This window comes from Eurosta solidaginis, chromosome X (assembly GCF_040869045.1).
Source record: "Eurosta solidaginis isolate ZX-2024a chromosome X, ASM4086904v1, whole genome shotgun sequence".
NCBI classification, from domain to species: domain Eukaryota; kingdom Metazoa; phylum Arthropoda; class Insecta; order Diptera; family Tephritidae; genus Eurosta; species Eurosta solidaginis.
The window spans coordinates 200,171,790-200,192,149 of NC_090324.1; positions in this window are offsets into that span (position 1 = coordinate 200,171,790).

Genomic DNA, 20,360 nt, shown 5'->3' on the forward strand with positions numbered 1-20,360 from the left:
ATAGAGGGGTCCCTAGAGCACAAAGAGTATGCTCTGGGTGCCTTTCTAGACATCGAGGGAGCTTTTAACAATGTCTTACCGGGGGCAATCGAAAGAGCTCTGGTGGGTTTAGGAGTCGAGGCGGCTCTGGTTGAATTTATTAGCAAACTTCTATGCGGCAGAATTGTCGCAGCGGAGTGGGGAGGGGCCATAATTAAGAGGAAGGTGTGCAGGGGCACGCCACGGGGTGGTGTCCCATCTCCTCTCCTCTGGGTTGTGGTAGTCAACGAGCTTCTTATGGAGCTGGAAGCCAATGGTTGTCGGGTGGTTGCCTATGCGGATGACTTCGCTATCCTAGTCAGAGGCAAATTTCTGGGCACCCTGCGCGATGTTCTGCAGGGCTACCTGGATACTATGGCTAGGTGGGCTGAATCATGTGGGTTGGCGGTCAACCCGGGAAAAACGGAATTGGTCCTTTTCACAAGGAGATATAAGATGCCCGATTTCAGAACTCCCTCGATTGGAGGGGCACTGTTGGTACTTTCTGATAGGGTTAAATATTTGGGGATTGTTTTGGACAAGAAACTGTCCTGGAGACCCAATGTCGTAGATCGGGCCAGGAAGGCCGCCATTGCCTTGTACTGCTGCAGAGGAGCTATCGGGAAGAGATGGGGACTCTCGCCAAGAATAGTACACTGGCTTTATGAGATGGTGGTCAAACCGATTCTGCTATATGGGGTTCTGGTCTGGTGGAAAGCACTGGACACGGCGAGCACCTCCAAAATGTTAGTGTCAGTGCAACGGACGGCACGGATCGGTATCAGTGGAGCTCTCAGAACAACACCTACCTTGGCACTGAACGTCATGCTGAACATATACCCAGTAGATATTGCGGGAACGGCGGCCGCGGCAAGGTCGTTGGTCAGGCTTCGTGATATGGGATATAGACTTTCTGACCGCGGACACTCTAGCCTTCTTACCAGTTTCGACTTCATCCCGGACAGAACGGACTACTGTATGCCGATAACTGCTCCCTATACAACCTTCACCCCAGTTATTCCAGAGAGAGAGGATTGGGGAAGAGGAATTATCTGGGGCATGGGACCGGTTAACTTGTTCACGGATGGGTCGAAGCTGGATGGAAAGGTTGGTGGGGGGGTCTTTTGTCAAGAGCTAAATTTAAGCCGCAAGTTTAAGTTGGCTGATCACTGCAGTGTATTCCAAGCGGAAATTGCTGCGATTAAGGATGCGGTGGATGGAATGCTATCCAGTGCTACCACGGTTATGGAATTTAACATCTACTCTGATAGCCAAGCGGCTATCAAGGCCTTGAGCTCAACTACAGTGCGATCGAGGGTGGTCTGGGAGTGCCTGACCTCGCTTGCGATTGCATCGAATTATTTTACAATTAAGATTATCTGGGTCCCGGGCCATAGTGATATCCCGGGTAACTGTCAAGCGGATCTCTTAGCCCGCATCGGTACAACTGAACCGGATGAAGATGTTTGTAGGGATTTCGGGATCCCGCTGGCCACCTGTGGATTGCTCCTCCATAGCTGGGCCTCGAATCAGCTCAGCAAACGTTGGGCGGATACCACGTCTTGCAGGGTAGCAAGATCTTTCTGGCCAAAAGTGGATGGCAGGAGGTCTGCTGAAATAATTGGGTTCACTAAGGCTCACCTATCAATGGTCATTGGGGTTTTGACAGGGCACTGTCCCATGGGTATCCATGCGGTACGTCTCAATATACTGGAAACTCAATCCTGCTGCAGCTGTATGGAGGATGATGAGGTGGAATCACCAAATCACTTTATGCTTGATTGTCCAGCTTTTGCCAGAACTAGGCGAAAGTTCTTCGGTCGCGACTCACTTGGATCTCCCGAGGATATATCCAAAGTTGAGATCGGTATCATTCGGAGCTTTATCGTTGCTACCCAACGATTCTCTAAGTAGCTAGATCTAAGTCACCGTTAGTGTTGGTGTATGTGGTATCACAACGGACCTTCGTGTTGTCCAAGTGAGCTATCCTTATCAGGGCAGCTACCACCTAACCTATCCTATCCTATCCTGATTAGAGATTAAAAAACAATTGGTAACGTCGCTGTAAAATTCCAAAAAGTATTTATTATTTATATCAATAACCTACGCTATCACCTACACTTATCTGGGTTTTTTTCTAGAAACAATTTCAAAAAAAAAAAATAAAAAAATGTTTATTATTTCTCCACGTAAAGAAAATTCGAATTTATTTGTTTGACATAGTTGCTGCATTTGAGGACTTACATGGGGCATTAAAACTGTAATCACTGCCGGTTGAATTCACCCAGGAAATGGTATGACAATCGATAAAAAAACAAACTACCTCTTCTGCAAATTCGAGTTTAGTTATGTGGCGAGTGTTTAGTTACCAACTAACTACATCTCCAACCACCTACAACCGTATTGCATAAAAAATGATGCGGTGAACAACGCGAGTAGTCTACCGGGGTAGCCCAAAACTAAAAAAAATAAAAGTAAAGAATTTATGCATATCACTTTCTTCGTGTATGACTTCGACATAAGCCAATGGTCATCAACATCTCCGACTAAAGTGCAATTGGAATTTAAGACGTTCTGCTAAAGTATCTCCGGTTCACCTCCGAAACAATCCAGATCATGACAATCCAAGAAAGAATCTTTAGGCAGATAAGAAATTAAATAACAAAAATATATACAAAATTTTATGGAAACGAAACCTTCGTTGGTCCCACACTTGGACGCCATTTATGTAAGGAACCAGCGTGAAAAGTGGGCCTAGACGAATCTCCCCCAATATAGATCTTCAGGAACTCAATCATGCACCAGGACACCGACTAATCAACAACTTAGTTCTCCGAGTACGTATAGGGTTTAAGGAGCGGATACCCTGCTTGCTATTACCAGCTAGTCTTCAGCGAATGAGGGTGGGAACTTGCTCCTACACTGACTTTTTCTCGGCTTCACATAAAAATTTCAAACAGAGGTTTAAAAAAAAATTATTTTTGGCCAACATGTGTTACATATGCTAAAAATTAAATTTGCCCAAACCTTACCAGATCCTACAAACTCAAAGTTGAAACCTTCTTACCTCCGTTGTCATACCTATAGCCTGGGTTAAACACTTCCGGCCGCTCTGTGGAAGGCTGAAGGTGTTGTTGCCTTTCCGTCATAACCCACCCAACCTGCTAAAAGAAATCATATACGTTTGCTCTTTTAGCACAAAAGAATACCTACCATTGCCTCAGCTAGCAACTATAGAAAAGATTTACGCCATCATATCCATATGAAATTTCTCAACTTAACTTTATTACAAAAATGATATTATTTCCGATCCCTCATTTCATTCTCCACAACTTACTACTCACTATACACCTACATAGATATGTAACCTAATATTTCATGTTAGTGTGTATCATCAAAACAATTTTTGGAACAATATGATCTCAGCAAACTTACAGCAAAATAGCAAAATCTAAAAAAAATATGTACGATATCAAGCAACAACTTAATATATTGTCACGGATATTAGCATCACTAAGCTATACCATCACTGAGACGATGCTAAGGCCATGCTAACCGGTATTTATGTCAATAATCAAATCATGTGTACACATATATAAGGCAGCCGAGAGATGTCACACACAGATGCATTTACTTATACGCCTATGTGTGTGCGAGAGACTGTAAACTACAAACTCACATACATCTGAGAGACGCTGAAAAGTAGACAATTGTAAACAAGTAGAAACTATATGAGAACTATAAACACACGAAACAGTTGGTAAGTTCTGGAAATAGAAGAGCCTAGATGTATGCAGCGTAAACTATAAAAGCGGCGCAAGCGAGTAAGAAGGAATTCAGTTTGATTTGAGTTTCGATTCAGACGATATCTAGCGAGCAATAGCAGTATTATTTTGAAAGTCAGTTTCATTTAAGCTATCAGTTTGGTTATTAAGCCAGCTAATTGCAAAGTATAAGTGTTATTGTGAAGTACTTTAATAAGGGCCATTTTTCCATTATTCAATATTGGAGATATTTATTCAACAGTTTAGTAATACGAGCTTAGCAAAAAGGCAAATAAGAAGATTTGCAAGCAAATTCGTTACAATTGGAGTCAGAAGAGGAATTGTTGAATAAATTCCAGGGGACACCAAGGGCATGGCAAAGTTCAGTGAATTGAAGATCCAGCAACTGAAGAAGGAGCTGGAGAGCCGTGGATTGAATACAATTGGCATTAAACTCGAACTTCAGGCACGACTACGAGAGGCAATGGAATTAGAAGGAATTGACGTGGAAGAGTATAACTTTCATATTGATGGCGAGGAAACAACAAAAATGGAAGAGACAGTTACGCAGACAGTTACGAGCAAAGACTTGAACATGATTTTGGCTGCAATATCTGCTCAAACATCGACAGTGGCTTCTCAACTGGAATCGCAAAAGACAGTTATAACATCTCAACTGGCATCTCAACTGGAAGAACAAAAGATGAGTATGGCATCTCAACTAGAATCGCAGGAGAACCGTATAACATCTAAGATGGAATCCCAAGAGACACGAATAACATCAAAGATTGGAGCACAGGAGGCACGTATTTCAGAAATGCCATCGCAAATGTCATCTCAACTGGAAGAGCAGAAGACATATATGGCATCCCAGCTGGAATCACATGAGACACGTATTTCAGAAATGTCGACACTGATTACATCAAAGATGGAAACACAACTGAAAGAGCAAGAGGCGCGTATATCATCAAAACTCGAAGCGCGTATGGACGAGAAAATAACGCAGTTTGAAGAAAAATTCGAGGTAGAGGTGGATGCGTTGAGAGGTCGTATACAGGAATTGCAACTTAATCGGCCGGCTGCTTCAGCGAGTAATACGAAGGTAAAAACTCCATCTTTTGACAGTTCTGTTCCTTTCCAGGTCTTCAAGCTACAGTTTGAGAAGACCGCAGCAGTGAACAACTGGAATGCGGAAGATAAAGTTGCTGCACTGTTCGTGGCATTGAAGGGGCCAGCAGCGGAAATCCTACAGACGATTCCCGGAGATCGGAACAATTATGAAGTATTGATGGCTGCTGTAGAACGACGTTATGGAAGCGAGCATAGAAAACAGATATTCCAAATTGAGTTGCAAAACCGCTACCAAAAAGCAAATGAGACATTGCAGGAGTTTGCTTCAGATATTGAAAGATTGGCTCATCTTGCAAATGCGGACGCCCCCGTGGAATACACTGAAAGGGTAAAAATCCAGAGTTTCATAAATGGCATACGAGATGAGGAAACGAAGCGGGCTACATATGCGAATCCAAAACTAAAATTTGCTGAAACGGTATCACAAGCGCTGATTCAGGAAACAGCGTCGCTTCTGTGTAAGCCAGTTTTCAAAGCACGCCGTGTGGAAGTAGAAAGGCCAAAGTGGGTAGACGCAATATTGGAGGCGCTGAAAGGATCGCAAAAGCGGAGTGAAAAGGTTATCAAATGTTTCAAATGCGGGAAGTCCGGTCACATTGCCCGTCATTGCGATCTTGATCCTAGTAGTTCAACAATGTGGGTGGCCGTAAACGCAAAGCTGGAGGAGATGAGCAAGAGCGAGTAAGAGGTAGAGATCGAGAGCTAGATCCAGCTATTGAATGCCCTGTGATATCTGTGTTGCAAATTGGTAGAAAATCGAGCAGTCTTACCGTCAGAGGGAATGTGGATGGCAAAGAACATGTACTGACTGTAGATACGGGCGCATCTCATTCCTTGATTCTATCTGATTTGGTCTACAGGAGAGTAAAGTCATTACCTGGACCAAGGTTGCGTACGGTCACAGGCGAGTATAACCAAGTCCAGGGAGAAGTGATATGTGAAGTCCTAATTGGGAAGGTCATGGTTTTACACAAATTCGTTGTGGCGGAGATCGTTGATGAAGTCATATTGGGAGTGGACTTCTTGGTTGACCATGACATCAGGATCGATATGCGGAGAAAAATTATGCGCTATAAGAACCAGGACATACCACTTAACTTTAGTTTGGAAAAAGGGTTCAGCAGTAATCGGGTACTGGTGGAGGAGATTCGACAGAGACCACGAAAGTCAAGGAAAGTAGATCGAGCAAAGGTTGATGGATCGAATTGGTCAAATAAAGCGAAATCAAAAGTACCTGCGAGAAAAACACTGGCATCGACAAACCCTAATGGACGCACTAAAACGACTGAAAGAATTTTCCAGAAAGAATGTAAGGGTGGTTTCAAGCCAGCGCGTACTACTGTTGTGAAACGTCAAGACGATACTGACGATGCAAAGTCAATCCGTCAAGATCAAGCTCTTCGAAGTAGTTCTTCATTTGCCAAGCAACATAGTGCGAGGGAACGATCCAGGATAATGAGTAGTAAGATGAAATACAGGTACGACAACAAGAATAATTCGGAAGGTTTCTTGGAGGGAGATTTGGTACTGTTGTACAACCCTCACCGGCGGAAAGGTGTTCCTTCCAAATTTTGGTGCAGTTGGGAAGGCCCGTACAAAGTTGTAAAAAGGATCAGTGATGCCATCTACCGAATACAAACAATTGGGAAACCACGAAAAAGAAGCGTGGTTTATTTGGAGAGGCTAGTAGCGGTTAGGTGGAGAGAATCGTCTGATCGGGACGATCTGACTTAGGTGGAGGGCAGTGTCACGGATATTAGCATCACTAAGCTATACCATCACTGAGGCGATGCTAGGGCCATGCTAAGCGGTATTTACGTCAATAATCAAATCATGTATACACATATAAAAGGCAGCCGAGAGATGTCACACACAGATGCATTTACTTATACGCCTATGTGTGTGCGAGAGATTGTAAACTACAAACTCACATACATCTGAGAGACGCTGAAAAGTAGACAATTGTAAACAAGTAGAAAATATATGAGAACTATAAACACACGAAATAGTTGGTAAGTTCTGGAAATAGAAGAGCCTAGATATATGCAGCGTAAACTATAAAAGCGGCGCAAGCGAGTAAGAAGGAATTCAGTTTGATTTGAGTTTCGATTAAGACGATATCTAGCGAGCAATAGCAGTATTATTTTAAAAGTCAGTTTCACTTAAGCTATCAGTTTGGTTATTAAGCCAGCTAATTGCAAAGTATAAGTGTTATTGTGAAGTACTTTAATAAAGGCCATTTTCCATTATTCAATATTGGAGTTATTTATTCAACAGTTTAGTGATACGAACTTAGCAAAAAGGCAAATAAGAGGATTTGCAAGCAAATTCGTTACAATATGTATACATATGTGTGTCTGATTAAACATTCTCTGTTTAAAGTTTATAACAGCTTCAAATCCCTCTATCTTAATTTAACATACATATTTCGATTCTCATTCAATCTCGGGACTATTCGCCTCTCGTTGCAAGCATTTTTACTCTGTTATGACAGGTCTTTCGATTTTCGATAGCAAATCTTTTGGTACCACCGTGGTGGCCACCGTGGTGTGATGGTAGCGTGCTCCGCCTATCACACCGTATGCCCTGGGTTCGCACCCCGGACAAAGTAACATCAAAAATTTTAGAAATAAGGTTTTTCAATTAGAAGAAAATTTTTCTAAGCGGGGTCGCCCCTCGGTAGTGTTTGGCAAGCGCTTCGGGTGTATTTCTGCCATGAAAAGCTCTCAGTGAAAACTCTCTGCCTTGCAGATGCCGTTCGGAGTCGGCATAAAACATATAGGTCCCGTCCGGCCAATTTGTAGGAAATAGGAAAGAGGAGCACGACGCAAATTGGAAGAGAAACTCGGCCTTAGATCTCTTCGGAGGTTATCGCGCCTTATACATTTATTTATTTAATATTTTGGTACCTTTGGTTCGTTATTTAAATTTTACTCCCTTTTTCTTTTTTTTTTTTACACTCACTCACTCTAACATTACATCTCTCTTCTTTCATTTATTAACTTCACCTTTGTTTTCTAAAATAAAATTTATAATTTAATATTCATAATTATTTTTTTTCTTTACATTTTCTCTTTACAACTTCTAGAAGTTATGAAATTATGCCTATTTAATTTAAATCCATGACCCCGGTCCGTTCGTTTCCGGCTCCTGCGTCTGCTTCTTGTGGCTTCTTCCGAATTACACCCTCCTTTACAAAATAAACTTAAATTTTGGCGATTATTCACGTCTTACGTATTTATTTTATTTTTTTCGATAGTTGCTATTTGTCTATGTATTTACTAATGTTCTTAATAGCATCCTTATTTTTTCTCAGCACAAGGCTCACAAAATTTTTCTTTGGAAAACATTTTACAGGTCTAATTTTTTTTCTCTTTTTCGTAACTGAAAGCTTAGTTAACTTTCCTATCCAAATTCTACAAACCAAAACTGTTTAATAGGAAAACATTTTAAGTTTTTTTTCTTTTTCTTTTCTATATACAATCCAAGAAAATTCTATGCAAGTTTATTGCATAATTTGTTATTAGTTTAATTAGTATTTCGTGTTTCAAAAAGTTTTTTCTTGTTCGTCACAAAATTATTTTCCTTTCGCGGTTGGTTTTTTCTTCAAAAAAGTTTACTTTTTTCTTTTTTTTTCTCTAAATACAACCCAAGCAAGTTTATTGGATAATTTATTAATTTATTATTAAGTTATCATTTCGTGTTTTAAGGTTTTTTTCCTTTCTCACAACACTTCTGTTCCGAAAGTTTTTTGTTTAGTTTAAACTTTATATTTATTTTATTTTCGCGTTTGTTTTTTTTTTTCAAAAAAAATGTTCATTGTTTTTTTTTTCTCGGACGGCAAAAGCGTTTTTCTTCAAATTTTTATAAACTGTATCATTTAAATGGTGCGGAACCGACCGAACTCAACTTATTAACCAGCACGACTTTCGTCATTCGATATCCATCATTAACTGTCCTAAGCTTGCGTTAATTTTCGTCTCCTCAGCTAGGCTTCAACCGCAATCCCGCTATCTCCTTAAAAAAAATTGTTTACGAGCTACTTGACTCCAAAAAAAATTGTTTTCGAACTATTTTCTATACTATTGGGTTTATAATTTTGTATCCTATACCAACTTATTAGATCGAACCCTACTGCAATGCTTTTCACCGTTATATTCTCATTTTTCTCGAAACAATTCAGCTCACTTCTTCGGTACAATTTGAGACATTCTCAACCACAGTGCTAGCCCGCTGTTAAGGTATCTGCTATATCCTGTTCCCCCTTTTTCGAACTCATCTTCGAGCGTATGTCTTAACATAGCCGAAATCGCTCAACCGATGTTAACGTACGCGTTCAAATGTTGTTAAATCGCAATGTTAAAGGTGTTGGGAATACCAATCATTTGCCATCTATACCTATTTCCTATGACGACCGGATGTAAGCAGTAATAGGACTGCCACATAAATCTCCCACCTTACAATACATTAGCAGCAATGAAGCTTTTTGGCACATTCTTAGCTTTCCTATACACGAAAGAGACCCTCCTGTCCAGCGTCTAGCAGTACATCTTGAAAACCGTCAACGTGTATAATTCACAGAAGAGCGCTTTAAGCTCCAAAAACGACTCTAACTGAATTGTTTACACTGTGTCAAAAATCTGATATTTTTGGCCAATTTGTAAAGCCACTGATATATACTAATGTTCCACGCTATTTCACATGGAATAAATCCGGTAAAAAATGGGAGTCACGAAAACAAGGAGAACCACATCCGTCCATTACAGGCATATTTAAAGCTAAGCCATTGGGACGACTTTACACGGTACATTCTAAGCAACATGAATGCTTCTATTTACGTTTATTATTGGTTAGTGTTGCCGAACCAACGTCTTTTAAATTTCTGCGAACAGTTAATGACCGAGTATTCAATACATACCAAGATGCATGTCGTGAACTGAAATTGCTAGAAGACGATAACTATTGGGACTTGACGCTCGCTGATGCTGCGTTGACATCAATGCCCAATAACATTCGTCAGCTGTTTGCAATTATTTTGACGACATGTTATCTATCGCAAGCACAAATTTTGTGGGATAAATATAAAAATTGTATGATAGAAGACATATTGCACCGAATTAGGCAAACAAATCAATGCCAAAACACAGATTATATGCCAGAGATGTATAAAGAAGCGTTAGTGTTGATCGAGGATTTGTGTATTTTAATTTCAAATTTACCACTGAGTCATTATGGTATACCATCACCTGATCGCCCAGCCAACGACTTAGTCAACACCGATTTACAACGAGAAAAACACTACAACCATGCTAATTTAGCAACAATTATCATGAACAGTGAGCCATCATTGACATCAGAACAAAAAAATATTTATGAATGGATTATGCTGACTGTTGCTGCTGAACAATGCGGTTTTTTTTCTTGTACACACCAGATGGTACCGGTAAGACATTTTTAATATCGTTGATTCTTGCCAAAATTCGGTCGCAAGACAAAATCGCATTGGCAGTTGCATCGTCATGCAATGCGGTTACTTTGCTAGATGGTTTGGGAACGGAAAGAATAGTGGAATAGTGCAGTATTGCGGAAAATTTCATTTATAATTTGGGACGAGTGCACAATGGCAAATAACTATTCATTCGAAACATTGCATAGAACCATGCAAGATCTAAACGGCAATCATAAACTTGTCGGTGGTGATATCTTAATTTTGTCTGGTGATTTCCGACAGACCTTACCGGTTATACCTCGCTCTACATTCGCGGATGAGATTAATGCATGTCTGAAACAATCATTTTTATGGCGAAGTGTTGAAACACTTCGATTGACCATAAACATGCGCATACGATTGCAAAATGAACCATGAGCATAAATATTTTCCGAACAATTACTAAATATTGGAAACGGTAAAATAAAACTGCAACCAAACACGCAAAGCATTAAACTGCCAAACAATTTCTGCACTGTTCTTCGGGGAAATAAAATAATCTAAAAATATTTTTAAGTTAAACGGTTTTATTGAAAACAATATTTACATGAAGTAATAATAATACTAAAAGCTAGAAAATAATGAGGTAGGTCCTAGATACTAGTCATCACACTCCTCATCAATCTAGAGCGTTGATCAGACAATTAAGTAAAAGCGTTGGGCGCGTGAAATTTCTAAAACTGTGAGGCGTAGCATAACCTGATTAAAGTTCAGTTGGTCTTATATATGACTATCAATAGAAATTTGACGCGTCCAACACTTTTATTTAATTGTCTGATCAACGCCCTAGATTGATGAGGAGCGTGATGACTAGTACCTAGGACCTACCTCATTATTTTCTAGCTCTTAGTATTATTATTACTTCATGTAAATATTGTTTTCAATAAAACCGTTTAACTTAAAAATTTTTTTAATTATTTTATTTCCTGAAGAACAGTGCAGAAATTGTTTGGCAGTTTAATGCTTTTCGTGTTTGGTTGCAGTTTTATTTTACCGTTTCCAATATCTAGTAATTGTTCGGAAAATATTTGTGCTGATGGATCATTTTGCAATCGTACGCGCATGTTTATGGTCAATCGAAGTGTTTCAACACTTCGCCATAAAAATTATTGCACCTAGGACCTACCTCATTATTTTCTAGCTTTTAGTATTATTATTACTTCATGTAAGTATTGTTTTCAATAAAACCGTTTAACTTAAACATTTTTTTTAAATTATTTTATTTTCAAGTTTTTAGTCTTTATTTAATTGCCTATTATTTCTTATTCTATTTAGTTCATTTAGTGACTCATTATTACAAGAGCTCTTTCTAGGCAATTTGTTACAATCTATGTCCTCAATACATAATCCTTCGAAAGACTTTACTCGACTCTGCGCCAATGGGGGGGGGGGGGGGGAGGGACGAAACAAATTAAATGGGGTTACACTGAAATGACAGTCCTTGGTCGGGAAAAATCCCGAGTCGCTCCGGTACATAGAACCGACTGCCTTGGGAAGCGACTCTGCGCCACGTATGCTTGTCCCTCCTCCAACTCCAAAATATTTTGATGTCACTTCTACCGGACTGTACGTAATATTTGTTCCAAATATGAGCCAAATCGGATATCATAGGTCGCTTTCCATTCATGTATGTATTATGTGTTCCAAATATGGACCAAATCGGATCACAAATACGATTTTTTTTAATATCTCGATCTTTGCGCCACCCAGCGGCGATGTTTTTCATAGGTCGCTTTATATTCCTGTATGTATTATGTGTTCCAAATATGAGCCAAATCGGGCCACAAATACGATTTTTGTGAATATCTCGATCGTTGCGCCACCCAGTGGCGATTTTTTTTTATAGGTCGCTTTATATTCTTGTGTGTATTATGTGTTCCAAATATGAGCCAAATCAGACCAGAAATAAGATTTTTTTGAATATCTCGATCCTTGCGCCACCTAGCGACGATTTTTTTTATGGGTCGCTTTCCATTCTTGTATGTATTATGTGTTCCAAATAAGAGCCAAATCGGACCACAAATACGATTTTTGTGAATATCTCGATCCTTGCGCCACATAGCGGCGATTCTTTTCTTATTATTGCATTGTCATCAAGTTCTGAACTATATTCCAAGTTTCAAGCTTGTAGCTTATCGGGAAGTTACTTAAATTTCAATTACAAAATTCGTGCCAGCTAGCCAACCAGCCATCCAACCAACCAGCCTGTCAAGTCAAGCTAAATAAAACCGTTTAAAAATGAATTGATTCAGAGAATTTTTCAGAATATACAGAGAAATTACTTGAATCATAACTGGCTAAGTAAGTGAGCTATTTTGGCAGCCAAAAATGTTGATGTTGACGAAATTAACTTCCAGATACATTAGTTGTAACCAGGCGATCTGATGTCTTTTAAATCAATCAATACTGTTCTTAATGAAAATGAAAGTATTAATTTTCCAACTGAATTTTTAAACTCACTAGATATACATGGAATGCCATCACACAATATACGATTAAAGATTGGCTTACCTATTATTCTACTGCATAATTTGAATCCACCTCGATTATGTAACGGTACACGTTTGGTCATCAAAAATATCACCAGAAATATACTTGAAGCAACCATTTTAACTTGAAAGTTTAAAGGTAATATGGTCCTGTTGCCGCGTATTCCAATGATACTGTTGAAGTCACTGTAACAAACATCGCTTTATTGTGATGGCACAAACTAATGTAAGTTTCCCTTATGCTTATATGTATATTAATGTAAATTCATGTTATATTTACACATATGTATGTGCGTGTTTGTTGGGTGTGGGATGTTAGCACCCCATCGGCGGATTTTCGATTCGAAAGGTATGCCAAATAATTGGTCATAATTGGTCAGCGGGTCCCACTAATTGGTCAGCCATAGAAAATTTTTTATGGCCATTTAAAGTTTTCCAAGGGAAAAACAATTTCCCTGTCTAAACACCCTGTATACATAAATTTTCCAAAAAAAAAAAAAAATAATGCAAATTAATTGTTCACTAATTGGTCATAATTGGTCAGCAGGTTTCGTTAATTGGTCAGCCATAGGAACTTTCTAATTAATTTTTAAAGTTTTCTTTGTTATCGGATGTTACTCTGTTATCGGAAATTAGCACGCCATCGGATGATTTTGAAATCGAAAAGTATGCCAAATAATTGGTCACTAATTTGTCATAATTGGTCAATGGGTCCCTCTAATTGGGCAGCCATAAACAATTTTTATGGCCATTTAAAATTTTCCAAGGAAAACCAATTTTCCTATCTAGACACCTTGTATACATAAATTTTCCAAAAACAATAATGCCAATTAATTGGTCACTAATTGGTCATAATTGGTCAGCAGGTTTCGTTAATTGGTCAGCCATAGGAACTTTCCAATTAATTTTTAAAGTTTCTTTGTTATCGGATGTTATCGTGTTATCGGATGTTAGCACCCCATCGGTGGATTTTCAAATCGAAAAGTATGCCAAATAGTTGCGTACTAATTGGTCATAGCTGGACAGTGGGTCCCCCTAATTGGTCAGCCATAGAAAATGTTTTATGGCCATTTAAAGTTTTCCAAGGGAAAAACAATTTTCCTGTCTAAACACCCTGTATACATAAATTTTCCAAAAAAATTACGCCAATTAATTGGTCACTAATTGGTCATAATTGGTCAGCAGGTTTCGTTAATTGGTGTAGTGTAAACAGCCAACAATTTAATCCCAAATATTTAAATCAGTCTAATATGCTAACCTGCTACAAAAATAGTCTAAATGTTCATCAACACATGAATATGCATTTGAGCATTAATGCTGACACAGCTATTAAAGCAGGTGTGTACAACATATAACCAAACCAATTTGAATTCCAGCAAATTTGCAAGGTTTGGATTTCCCATAGAAGTCGCAGCTCAACACAGATGTGTAGGTACATATTTTGTGTCGAGCTGTATGTAGGTATGTAAGTATGTATTCTTAAGGTAGATATGCATGTAAGTATGTATGCTTAAATGTAAATAGGTATGTAAGAATATGTTTAGAATAATTTAATATAAATAAGCTGAAATATTTGAATATATTGATGGGTCGCTTTCCATTCTTGTATGCATTATGTGTTCCAAATAAGAGCCAAATCGGACCACAAATACGATTTTTGTGAATATCTCGATCCTTGCGCCACTTAGCGGCTATTCTTTTGTTATTATTGCATTGTCATCAAGTTCTGAACTATATTCCAAGTTTCAAGCTTGTAGCTTATCGGGAAGTTACTTAAATTTCAATTACAAAATTCGTGCCAGCTAGCCAACCAGCCATCCAACCAACCAGCCTGTCAAGTCAAACTAAATAAACCGTTTAAAAATGAATTGATTCAGAGAATTTTTCCGAATATACAGAGAAATTACTTAAATCATAACTGGCTAAGTAAGCGAGCTATTTGGGCAGCCAAAAATGTTGATGTTGACGAAATTAACTTCCAGATACATTAGTTGTTACCAGGCGATCTGATGTCTTTTAAATCAATCGATACTGTTCTAAATGAAAACGAAAGTGTTAATTTTCCAACTGAATTTTTAAACTCACTAGATATACATGGAATGCCATCACACAATATAAGATTAAAGATTGGCTCACCTATTATTCTACTGCATAATTTGAATCTACCTCGATTATGTAACGGTACGCGTTTGGTCATCAAAAATATCACCAGAAATATACTTGAAGCAACCATTTTAACTTGAAAGTTTAAAGGTAATATGGTCCTGTTGCCGCGTATTCCAATGATACTTTGAAGTCACTGTAACAAACATCGCTTTATTGTGATGGCACAACCTAATGTAAGTTTCCCTTATGCTTATATGTATATTAATATAAATTCATGTTATATGTACACATATGTATGTGCGTGTTGGTTGGGTGTGGGATGTTAGCACCCCATCGGTGGATTTTCGATTCGAAAGGTATGCCAAATAATTGGTCATAATTGGTCAGCGGGTCCCACTAATTGGTCAGCCATAGAAAATTTTTTATGGCCATTTAAAGTTTTCCAAGGGAAAAACAATTTCCCTGTCTAAACACCCTGTATACATAAATTTTCCAAAAAAAAAAAAAAATAATGCAAATTAATTGGTCACTAATTGGTCATAATTGGTCAGCAGGTTTCGTTAATTGGTCAGCCATAGGAACTTTCTAATTAATTTTTAAAGTTTCTTTGTTATCGGATGTTATCGTGTTATCGGATTGGTAGGTGAGTTGAACTTATGACGCAGAATAGAAATTAGTAAAATTTTGGACAATGGGAGTGGCACCGCCCACTTTTAAAAGAAGGTAATTTAGAAGTTTTGCAAGCTGTAATTTGGCAGGAACGTTACTCTTATTACTGTATGTCTGCTTAATAAAAATTAGCAAAATCGGAGAACGACCACGCCCACTTTTTAAAAAAAATTTTTTTTAATCCAAATTTAAAAAAAAAAGTTAATATCTTTACAGTATATAAGTAAATTATGTCAACATTCAACTCCAGTAATGTTATGTTGCAACAAAATACAAAAATAAAAGAAAATTTCAAAATGGGCGTGGCTCCGCCCTTTTTCATTTAATTTGTCTAGGATAATTTTAATGCCATAAATCGAACAAAAATTTACCAATCCTTATGAAATTTAGTAGAGGCTTAGATTCTAGGACGATAACTGTTTTCTGTGAAAAAGGCTGAAATCGGTTGAAGCCACGCCCAGTTTTTATACACAGTCGACCGTCTGTCCTTCCGCTCGGCCGTTAACACGATAACTTGAGCAAAAATCGATATATCTTTACTAAACTCAGTTCACGTACTTATCTGAACTCACTTTGTATTGGTGTAAAAAATGGCCGAAATCCGACTATGAACACGCCCACTTTTTCGATATCGAAAATTACGAAAAATGAAAAAAATGCCATAATTATATACCAAATACGAAAAAAGGGATGAAACATGGTAATTGTGACACCTACCATATTAAGTAGAAGAAAAGGAAAAAGTTTTGCAGGGCGAAATCAAAAGCCCTTGGAATCTTGGAAGGAATACTCTTCTTGGTATTACATATATAAATAAATTAGCGGTACCCGACAGATGATGTTCTGGATCACCCTGGTCCACATTTTAGTCGATATCTCGAAAAAGCCTTCACATATACAACTAGGGGCCACTCCCTTTTAAAACCCCCATTAATACCTTTAATTTGATACCCATATCGTACAAACACATTCTAGAGTCACCCCTGGTCCACGCTTATGGCGATATCTCTAAAAGGCGTCCACCTATAGAACTAAGGCCCATGCCCTTTAAAATACTCATTAACACCTTTCATTTGAAACCCATATTGTACAAACGCATTCTAGAGTCACCCCTGGTCCACGTTTATGGCGATATCCCGAAAAGGCGTCCACCCATACAACTAAGGCCCACTCCCTTTTAAAACACTTATTAACACATTTCGTTTGATACCCATATTGTACAAACGCATTCTAGAGTCAACCCTGGTCCACTTTTATAACGATATTCCGAAAAGGCGTCCACCTATAGAACTAAGTCCCACTCCCTTTTAAAATACTCATTAAAACCTTTCATTTGATACCCATATAGTACAAACAAATTCTGTAGTCACCCCAGGTCCACCTTTATGGCGATATCTCGAAAAGGCGTCCACATATAGAACTAAGGCCCACGTCCTTTTAAAATACTCATTAACACCTTTCATTTGATACTCATATCGTACAAACAAATTCTAGAGTCACCCCTGGTCCATCTTTATTGCGATATCTCGAAAAGGCGTCCATCTATAGAAATTAGGCCCACACCCTTTTAAAATACTCATTAATACCTTTCATTTGATACCCATATCGTACAAAATAAATTCTAGAGTCACCCCTGTTCCACCTTTATGGCGATATCTCGAGAAGGCGTCCACCTATAGAACTTAGGCCCACTCCCTTTTAAAATTATCATTAACACATTTCATTTGATACCCATATCGTACAAACAAATTCTAGAGTCAGGCCTGGTCCACCTTTATGGCGACATCCCTAAATGGCGTCCATCTATAGAACTATGGCCCACTTGCTTTAAAATACTCTTTAATACCTTCCATTTGATACACATGTCATACAAACACATTCTAGGGTTACCCTAGGTTCTTTTTACAACATGGTGATTTTCCCTTACTTTGTCTCCACAGCTCTCAACTGAGTATGTAATGAACTTAGCCTTCCTTACTTGTTCAGCCTAATTTCATAGCTGGCAAGGATACACCTTTTATATGGCGATCCTGCCTATGATGCTACTGGCTGAATTTTCAGCCTAATTTCATAGCTGGCAAGGATTTTACTGGCTGATTACAGTCTAAGCCTTGTAAAAGAAGCAAACGATGTTTAACAATTTTTACGATAATTTACGGGCTTTATAATCGAACTGATGCAGGAGCACTAGATATGTCCAATTGGGAGCACTCAAGAATGACACCATTTAGCAATTTATGGGCTTTATAATCGAACTGATGCAGGAGCAGTGAATACGACCAATTTGGAGCACTCAAAAAATAACGCCATTTAGCAATTTTTATGATAATTTACGGGCTTTATAATCGAAATGATGCAGGAGCAGTGGATATGACCAGTAAAATTATTGATATTACCTTGGAAGGATCAAAACGGTGATAAGGTGGTATAAACGGTGATAAGGTGGTACAACAACAGGACTGGCAGCATGAGTATAAGTATGCATAATAAGTATAATCAGTTAAATTTTGAAATAGTTTTAACAATTTAAACATTAATTTTAAGCAGGAAAAATATTCGGGCAATCTAGCGGCTGCCTATCGACAAGCAAAAATTTAAATTTCTGCTGTAAAAACTTTTTTTACTAATTTTGAGATATGTTCCCAGAAGAGGACATACAAAATCAAAATCAAATGTTTAGGTCGTTTTCATAAAACTCCTTAAATGTGAAAAATGTATTACCAAAATTGAACATTTTTTTAAGCCCAAAATGGCATAGAAAACAAAATGAAAAAAAAAGAAAATAGCATAGGAATTATTTTTTAATAATTAAACAAAAAAAATAACTATTCATCATTTGAAAAAAAAAAATTTTTTTAGAAGATTTTGTAAGAAAAATTAGAAATGTCAAATTTGTTAAATTGGACATATTTTTCCTCAAGAACAAACATTTTTTAGAAATAAACCTTTTAATAATAACTTTTATAATGCTAACTAAATAAGGAAAAAATAATAAAAGTAAAAAGGAATGCTTAATATAATAAACATAAAAAACAAAGAAATAAGCATAAATTAGCGGTACACGTTTGGTCATCAAAAATATCACCAGAAATATACTTGAAGCAACCATTTTAAGTTGAAAGTTTAAAGGTAATATGGTCCTGTTGCCGCGTATTCCAATGATACTGTTGAAGTCACTGTAACAAACATCGCTTTATTGTGATGGCACAACCTAATGTAAGTTTCCCTTATGCTTATATGTATATTAATGTAAATTCATGTTATATGTACACATATGTATGTGCGTGTTTGTTGGGTGTGGGATGTTAGCACCCCATCGGTGGATTTTCGATTCGAAAGGTATGCCAAATAATTGGTCATAATTGGTCAGCGGGTCCCACTAATTGGTCAGCCATAGAAAATTTTTTATGGCCATTTAAAGTTTTCCAAGCGAAAAACAATTTTCCTGTCTAAACACCCTGTATACATAAATTTTCCAAAAAAAAATAATGCAAATTAATTGGTCACTAATTGGTCATAATTGGTCAGCAGGTTTCGTTAATTGGTCAGCCATAGGAACTTTCTAATTAATTTTTAAAGTTTTCTTTGTTATCGGATGTTACTCTGTTGTCGGAAATTAGCACGCCATCGGATGATTTTGAAATCGAAAAGTATGCCAAATAATTGGTCACTAATTTGTCATAATTGGTCAATGGGTTCCTCTAATTGGGCAGCCATAAACAATTTTTATGGCCATTTAAAGTTTTCCAAGGAAAACCAATTTTCCTATCTAGACACCTTGTATACATAAATTTTCCAAAAACAATAATGCCAATTAATTGGTCACTAATTGGTCATAATTGGTCAGCAGGTTTCGTTAATTGGTTAGCCATAGGAACTTTCTAATTAATTTTTAAAGTTTCTTTGTTATCGGATGTTATCGTGTTATCGGATGTTAGCACCCCATCGGTGGATTTTCAAATCGAAAAGTATGCCAAATAATTGCATACTAATTGGTCATAGCTTGTCAGTGGGTCCCCCTAATTGGTCAGCCATAGAAAATTTTTTATGGCCATTTAAAGTTTTCCAAAGGAAAAACAATTTTCCTGTCTAAACACCCTGTATACATAAATTTTACAAAAAAATTACGCCAATTAATTGGTCAATAATTGGTCATAATTGGTCATAATTGGTCAGCAGGTTTCGTTAATTGGTGTAGTGTAAACAGCCAACAATTTAATCCCAAATATTTAAATCAGTCTAATATGCTAACCTGCTACAAAAATAGTCTAAATGTTCATCAACACATGAATATGCATTTGAGAATTAGAGCTGACACAGCCATTAAAGCAGGTGTGTACAACATATAACCAAACCAATTTGAATTCCAGCAAATTTGCAAGGTTTGCATTTCCCATAGAAGTCGCAGCTCAACACAGATGTGTAGGTACATATTTTGTGTCGAGTTGTATGTAGGTATGTAAGTATGTATTCTTAAGGTAGATATGCATGTAAGTATGTATGCTTAAATGTAAATAGGTATGTAAGAATATGTTTAGAATAATTTAATATAAATAAGCTGAAATATTTGAATAAAGACACATTCATAAATTCGATATTCATTCATCAACGTCACAGTTCTTTTTATTATATTTAAACCTTTTATATGGCGATCCTGCCTATGATTCTGGTGGCTGATTTTTATACTCAGTTGAG